This window comes from Vombatus ursinus, unplaced genomic scaffold (assembly GCF_900497805.2).
Source record: "Vombatus ursinus unplaced genomic scaffold, bare-nosed wombat genome assembly UNPS02014853.1, whole genome shotgun sequence".
NCBI classification, from domain to species: Eukaryota; Metazoa; Chordata; class Mammalia; order Diprotodontia; family Vombatidae; genus Vombatus; species Vombatus ursinus.
This window is the reverse complement of record NW_020954631.1, coordinates 508,610-516,532: the sequence shown is the minus strand read 5'-3', so window position 1 is coordinate 516,532 and position 7,923 is coordinate 508,610. Positions and strand designations below refer to the sequence as shown.

The 7,923-nt window shown below is 56.0% G+C and overlaps 1 protein-coding gene across 1 annotated transcript in view; it reads left to right on the top strand.

The window, feature by feature from the left end:
• Positions 1 to 30: 30 nt before the first annotated feature.
• Positions 31 to 7,923, top strand: part of IQSEC2 (IQ motif and Sec7 domain 2) — a 35,497-nt gene continuing 27,604 nt past the window's right edge. Inside the window, exons 1-2 of the mRNA XM_027841154.1 lie at positions 31 to 79; positions 6,435 to 6,464. The gene's annotated coding sequence lies outside the window, so the exon portion shown is untranslated. The remainder of the gene's footprint in view (positions 80 to 6,434; positions 6,465 to 7,923) is intronic.

The window sequence follows — 7,923 nt, the reverse complement described above, 5'->3', positions numbered from 1 at the left end:
CCAGGAGCTCCAGTCCGGGGGCGGGCGGGGGCCACAGCACCAGCGGGAGCACGAGCCCGGCCACGACGCTTCGGAGAAAGTAAGGCAGGCCGCCGGAGTGGGCCCTGGGGCGGGGTCTGCGCGGGTGTCCCGGGTGGGAGGGGGCGGGGGAGAGGTCTGTGCCCGCGCGTGTGTGCGCACGTGGGAGCTCTGCCCGAGCCGCCCTAGCGGGCTGGGGACCTGGCTGCCATACGGGCATGCGTGGATGCGGGCGGGGGGCGGGGGGCGGGGGGCGGGGGGCCCTCGCCGGGTCCCGGCATGGCCGCCTGCCCCGCGGCCCCCGCCCCCGGCCCTCCCCCTCCCCCTCCCCCTCCCCCTCCCTCTCCCCCTCCCCTTGGGCGGCCGGGCTTGGCTCCGCCCCCAGGGCTCTGCCCTTGAGCCGGTGCTGCTGAGGAAGGAGCCGAGCAGCGGCTCGATCTGTGCCCCCGGCCGGGTTCAGAGCCTTGCAAGTGATCTCCCCCGGCTCTCCAAACCCTTTTTGCCCGCGGAGGAGGCTTTTTAGCCTGGTTTGGCTTGAGTCAGGAACCCTGCCGCTCGCTACCCGCGTGCCTTTTGGCAAGTTCCTTTCCCGTTCCCGTACTCAGTTTCCATTTCTGTAAAACGAAGGGATGGCACCGCATGGACTCTGACGTCCCTTTCAGTTCTAGATCTAGGAGGCTTGACCCTAAGAGGGAGGCCGAATCCTCGGCTGGCTCTGAGCCCCGTGGCCTTCTTCCCGCACCACCCCCCCACCCCCCGGGAGCCCTGTGGGAGGGGCGGGCACAGGATTGGAAGCTGGCCATCCCCACACCCTCCTCTCTGGGGCTCCCTGGGAGCGCAAGTCTCCTTTCTCCTGACAGATAAGGAGGCTCTCTGGGCCGATTTGCCAGTTTCCTCCTTTGCTGGGTCTTGGGGGTGGGAAGCCACGGGCTACGGTCCCTCTAGGGCCTCCTCCATCTGGCCTGGCAGAAGCCAAAGGTAGTACGTGTTTGGGGCCTCTCTTGACCCCAGCTTCCTCTCTTCGGTCTGTGTGTCTCTAGTTGTATAGGTCTGTCTTTCTGAGACCGAGTGGAAGGAAGGTATGGCAGCTGAGCTCACGTAGGTGCTTAGAGATCACTGCCCAAGACAAGTATGTCTTGGTGGAAAAGCAGGGGATGTGTGTTGATGTGCTAATGGGAGGGAAGTGCTTTTCAGCAGCAGGGGTGGGGGTGGCTTTTCTGGAGCTTCCCAGACAAGCTGGTGCCCTAGCTCCCTCAGCTCTGGCTCTTATCAGCCCTTTGAGCCTTCTGCCTCAGGGAAATCCACCTGCCATCACCCACTCTGCACGTGGCAGCTCTGGGGGCTTAGAGGCCAATAGGGTCCCCAGTTCTGTCAGGAAACAGGAAGGGAATGGTTCCACTGTTCTCTGTACTGGTCAACCCCTAGCTTGAGGACTACATCTAATATTTAGAGGAAGCCACTTTTTTTTTCTTTTGCGTTTTCTAGGTTTTATTAAAAATGCATGTTGATTTTGACTGCATATTCGTTTCCCAATAATCCCCCCCCCCCCAATAGTACCCCCTCTTAGAAAAGGAAAGCAAAAAGACCTGGTCTGACAGAGTGTGTCACATTACCAGGGTCGTCACGAGTCCTCCAAGTCTTTCTCTCTCTCCTTTCTTGTTGTTGATGTTGTTGACTATTGCATAGTCCTGTGCAATTCTGATGGGGGTTCCTGGGTGTGTTAATCATAGTTAGATGATGTGATCTCTTCTTGGTTGCCTTTCTCAGAATTCCTCATCTCATTGTTTCTTGTGGCACAACAACATTGTTGTTGGATTACCTTCACATGCTCCACTTTGGTTTGGCCATTCCCCAGTGACCACAAATATTTGGGTACACGGAGGGCCTTTCTTTCTGGCTTTGGCCTCCTTGGGAGAAATGCCTACCAGTGAGACTGCTAGGAGAAAAGGCAAGAACAGGAGGAATCACTTTTCCAGGGAGGCTACGGTTTCAGAATCCAGCTCTTCAGAAGCTGCAGAGTGAGAAGGGAGGGCAAGTGAGTGGTGGAATGGAAAGGGCCCTCCCTGGCTGGGGAGGCAGGCAGTCATTCCCTTTGGGGCCTGCTTTGGGACCTCAAGCAAGCCTCAATGTCATCTTCTGTCTAAGGCCTCTAAGACCCTGTGATCCTCAGGTTTGAAGCTTGGGTTAAGCACTTCCTTCAAATACCTGGACACCTAGACCACTTATGGAAAAGAGAGGTGTAGCTGTCCTACTGTGGGCTGGTCCTGCTGAGCTGTCTCCAAGGAACAGGCTCAGAATTAGGGGTAGGGATTGTTTGGGTGATGAGTCTGCTGTAAACAAAATGTCTCAGGGAAGCATCACAAAGAGGCTTCTGTTTCCCTCTGGAGTGTTCAGCTGAGGGCTATTGGACAGAGTCACTGGGGAGTCTGTAACATAGTAGGTGCTTAATAAATGTTCATCGAGCAACTGACGGACAGACCAGACCAATCCATCGGCTGAGTGACGACACCAGCGTTTAAGCCCAAGACCTTTAGTATTCTTCCCACTTCTTGGAGCAGAGCTAGCTAAGAGTGGATGCCCTTGGAAGTGTTTGAGCAAAAGCACTTGGGGAGGTGCGAGTTCTGGCATGGAGGAGGATGAGAAGGGCAGATAAAGCAGAAGTGACCTTGGGCTAGTCCCTTTCCCTCTGTGCTCCTTTGTTTCCCCATCTGTAAAATGGGGGGGGGGGGGGGGAATAGGGCCAGGCCCTGCTATAGGTGGGGGCCTGGGATGAGCCTCAATCAACAGTGGGGGGGGGGGGGTCAGACCACATCCTCTTTGTGTTGCTCAGCTGCAGTGATAGGCTCACAGCAATTTGAGAAGGACCTTGGAGGTCATTGCAGCCGCCCTCCCACCGGGTGTGAGGGACATAGATTTAGAAGCAGAGGAATCTTGGAAGTGATCATTTCACAAAGGAAGAAACTGGAATGCCGGTGTCCTGCCCATAGGTCACTCCCCCTATCCTTGGACACCTTGAGTGGCCAGGGGAGCGAGTGGTCCTTGAATCTCTGGGGCATTGAGGAAGAGCAGGGAGGTGGGGAGGGGGCTAAGCTGGCGTGTTCATCTGCTCTTTCTTCTCCCAGTACATATTGGTCTTGGACTCTAGATCCTTGACAGGAGATGTAGTCATGTTACCAGCACCAAGTGTGGAGTTTGCGGGGAGAAGCTAGAAGCTGCTTAGATGGGGAATGGGGGGGGGGGCGTGGTTCCTGGGAATCTAAGCCAAGATTAACTCCATTTAGGGCTATTTTAGGCTGAGACACGCAGGACATCGGAGTTGGGGGAGACCTTCGAGATCCTCTTCAGTGGACCCAAGAACAAATTGAGGCCCATCAAGGGATTTAGCATTAAAGAACCTTAGCAAACATTTCATCACTTGGACCCCTCTATCTGACAGATGGTGAAGCTGGAGCCCCAAGAGGGGGAATGCCATCGTTGAGGTGGCCAGAGCGGCGGGGCTTAGAGAACTCGACCTTGTCGCGTTTCTCCTTCTTTCCTGGCCGGGAGCTGGGCCCCTTCCCCCGGTCGGGCCACTTCACGTGGTAGCCCACTGCTGGGCCTCCCAGGTGCACGTGGGCAGCTCGCAGGCCTGCTGCACTATTCCTGTTACATAATTTTCCTCAGTGGCAGGCAAGTCTGTTCCCTCCGGAAAGGAAGCCAAGGAAAGGAAGCTGGTGTGCAGGCGGCAAGTGGGGAGGTTCCAGGAAGGAGGCGGTTTGCGCCTCAGTGGGGGCCAGGGAGAGATATGGGGAGGAGCTGGCCACAGACCAAGTGTGCAGAGACAGAACTCAGAGCCTTCCACGTGTCTCAGGTCCTTACTTGAAAATGCTAAATTAGGTGGGGCTGGCGGCCAGTTGAGGAGATGTGCCGCTGCCGCACTTCTCAGCTGGGGGTGGGGACCCTGCTGCAATGGGAAGGCTGCTGGACTGCCAGGAGAGATACAGCCTGGGCTCCAGCCTCCCTGCTGCTCCCTAGTGGTGACATCTTGGGAAAGTCACCTACCATGGTAGCGCATGGGTGGCTCAATGCCTGGCATCCCTGCTGCTGGGGGATCTGTTGAGCCCAGTTCTGAGCAATAGTTGGGTTAAAGCAGCTAGGGGGCGCCACAGTGCACAGAGCGCTGGGCTTGGAGGCAGGAAGACCTGAGTTCAAATTCAACTGCAGACACTTCCTAGCTGTGTAACCCTGGGAAAGTCACTTCACTTCTGCCTGCCTCTGTTTTCTTAACTTTAAAATGAGAATGGTAATAGCACCTATCTCCCAGGGGTGTTGTGAGGACCAAATGAGATGATAGTATTTGTAAAGCACTTAGCACAGTGCCTGGCACATAGGAAATGTTATCCCTTCCCTTCCCCCACAGACAATTAAGTGTCTGCACTAAGACTGGCACCAATATGGTAAGCTCCCAGGAAGAGGGACGGTGGTGTCTCTAGACTGCCTAAGGAGGGCGAAAGTGGGGGCAGCTAGGTGGTGCAGTGGATAGAGCACTGGCCCTGGTCCTCAGAGGACCTGAGTTCAAATGTGGCCTCAGACATACAAAACTTCCTAGCTGTGTGACTCAGGGCAAGTCACATAACCCCAATCGCCTCACCAAAAAAAAAAAAAGAAAAAAAAGAAAAAAAAAAGAAAGAAAAATCAAAGGAGGGCAAAAGTACAAAGTGAGTGGCCACAGGCCTTGTAGCCAGTCTCCAAACCAAACCCAAATTGAAGCTAGTTAAGCAGCCAGGACCTCTTCATGGGTGCCAGAAGGTGCTGGAGCCAGGGAGGGTTGAGATTGAGATTTGGAGAGGGGAGAAAACTTGGGTACATGGCGGTGTACCCAGTGATGATGAAGGGCCCTAGAGACCACAGGCCTGGAGAGGTCAAGGGACTTGTCCCAATTTACACAAATTCATCTCAGAAGGGGAATGGAGACAGAGTAGCTCAAGTCCTACAGAGTCAAGGGTAGGGTCAAGGTTATCCCTTCTCCTCCCCTCCATTTCTCTTCCCATTAGGCCTGAGGATTCCTCTCTCTGCTCAGTCTGCTGTGGGGGAGGGCCCATACTGTTACACTTTCCCCCCAACCCCCAGGCCAGTGATCCTTGGGCTGACTCTGGCCACAGCTGTGCCTTGCTAAGCCAGAGCCCCACTGCTTTCCCAGTTTGCAGGTCTGGGCCCCAGTGAGTCCTGGTCTCTGCCTTGATTGGGGGGGGGGGCGGCAGGCTTCCTCTCAGAAGAAGGGGAGCAGGAGAGAAGAATTAGATGCATGTGGGCCATGGGGTGAAGGGAGGTAGAAGTGACGGTGGTTTCCTGCTTGAAGGATGGACCAGGGAGGATGAGAAGGAGACGCATACCTACGGCACCTTGGGACTGGGGCTGGGAAATGGGCTCTCCTGCTGAGTCCTGCCAGCTGGGGGTGGGTCTTCCTCTGGGTCTCCCAGTCAGGCCAAACCCAAGTCCAAGGCTCCTGTCCAACGGTCAGCCTTCCTGCTCAATAGTTGGTGTCTTTCTTCATCTTCTTCCTCTACCTGTCATTGACTCTGCAAGTATTGGGTTGGGGGCAGCTGCTGTGTGCCCCTTTGACAGCCCTCCCTGGCCTTCTCCCCCTTCCGCTTTCCAGCCACCGGGACTTGGTTCCCCAAGGGCTCCTTCCCCTGGGCTGCTTCTGGGAAGAGAGAGGTTCTAGTGAATTCCCATGTGCGCTGGCCCTCCTTCCCTCGGTAGCATTGCGGGAAGGTGGGCAGGGCCATGGTGCCTGCCTTGTGCTGTAAGGGCCCTTCTTTCTCAGATGTTATTGTACCTGAGGTCCTTTTCCCTTCCCAGGCCTCCATTTCCTCCCCTGGGGAAGGAGAGAGTTCGAATCTGTGGTCTCAGCTTTTTTCTTGCCCTGCCATTGAGGGTTTTTTCAAATCAGTTTTTCTTGGTAGCTCTTATTTTCGCCTTATCTACGTTTCTCAACATCGCCTTCCCCACCTGTCAGAGAGCCACCCCTTATTTGCCTCTCTCTTTATTAGCAGGACAAACCGTTTCATTGTGAGGTTTGCTGCCTTGGACTCTTTGGGGTTCAGTTTTTCCATCCCCAGAATGGGAAAGTCCTTTCTAGCCCAGGACGGCAGTGATCTTTGAGAGAGAGACAGAGAGAGAGAGATCGACAGAAAAGGACAGTCAGAGGGATAGAACCAGAAAGTGTGGGTGTCTGGCTTCATTGGCAGGATACTCAGCCTGATAGAGCCGAGATCTGCCTCTCTGTAGATACGCTGAGAGCCAATGTCTTTCCTGACTGACGCAGGGCTAGGCTCCCAGGGGGAGGGGGCCAGGTCTCTACTTCCCCAATAGAATCCTAATTCCTTGTCTACTTTTCTCCCCCCTTTCCCTGCCTCCCCAAATCCCTTTTGCAGGTCCGATGGGGAGAACTCCCGAACAGTCAGGTCAGTCCCTGTTTCCTTTTGGATGGGAGGGAGAGTATGGGAAGGGGAGGAGGGTGAGGCATGGCTAGCTACTGCATCTGGAAGGGGCAGCGTGAGCTCTGCATTTGGGAGGGATGGATTGGAGGCGAGAAACATCTGTCTGGCACTGGGGAGGGACAGAGTGTGGTCTGACATCTGGGAGGGACAGAAGGAGATCCGGCGCTGGGGGAAACGGGGAGGGGTGAGGGGGAGCTCTGGCACCAAGGGAGACGTCTGGCATCTGGGAGGACAGGGTGAGGCCTGGCCCCTCAGCCTCCTTCCTGCAGACCCTGGCTGACTCAGAGCTCCAGCTCTTCCTGACTTGTTTGGTGACCTTGGACAAGTCTCTTCCCTACTATGGGCCTTGAGTTCCCCCAGCTATAAAGTGAGAGGGCAGGAAGCTAGACTACAGTGGGCCTTCAAGAATGCTGGGAGAGAAGTGGTCTGGAGAGGGCCAAGGTCACACTGTGAGAAGCCAGGCTAGGGGTGCTGGTACCAGTGAACGGAGGTTGCTAAGGGGACGCGGGAGGGAGGGAATGTGAGTGTGGCGGGGTGGAGGGTATACGTATTGACACTTCTTTGCAGAGTTCCCTTGGCAACAAGAGAAATCACAGCTACTAGGGGCTGAGAAAGGAAGGGACTCCATTATGCCTTGGGGGGCTGTCCCTTCCCTGGCCCACCCCCTCCTCTCTGGAGAATCCTCAGGGGAAGGGAACGGTCCCAACCCCTTTCCCAATGACAGTTTGGAAAAGGGGAGAACCAGGGAACAGAAGAAAGAGCCCTAAGGACGGCTCACAAGCCTTCAGATCCCCAGCCTCGGTGGCTCAGGGCCTCGGCTGTCTGGGTCGGGGGCCTCAGGACTTGTAGTGTCCCGGGCTGCCTTTGGTACGGATTGGCCCTAAGCCTGGGCAGGAGAGGAGGTACATCCCATTCCCAGCTCCCCCCTCCTCACCCAAGGCCTCTTCTCAACTGCTCTGGAGAGGGGCGAAGGCACAGCCAGCTGTTTCACAGCCCCTTTCTTCCTCTCTCTGAATGTTCTCTCACATACCCTTGCGTTGACTGGCTTCTCCCTTGGGTGCTGGACCTTGGGGTGGGGCTGTGTGGTCCTGGGGCTCAGTCTCCCTCCTGTGGAAAGTGAGGTTCATGTCCCACTTGAGTTTGCATTTGAGGTTCTTCGAGTGTGTCCCTGCCACAGGGGGCTGGCTGGGTGACCCCAGAGTGGGGGGAGGGCAGAGGGGAGGGAGGTCAGGCAGTTACCAAAATAAGCTCTGAGGCCGCCTGCGTTTCCCCCTCTCTTCCCCACCCATCCCTGGCGTCTCTGAGGGCTGTAATTAGTAGCTCTGGCGATGAGTCAACCATGCAGCTGGAGGGAGAGAGGGAGGGAGAGAGGGAGGGAGAGAGAGAGAGAGAGAGAGAGAGAGAGAGAGAGAGAGAGAGAGAG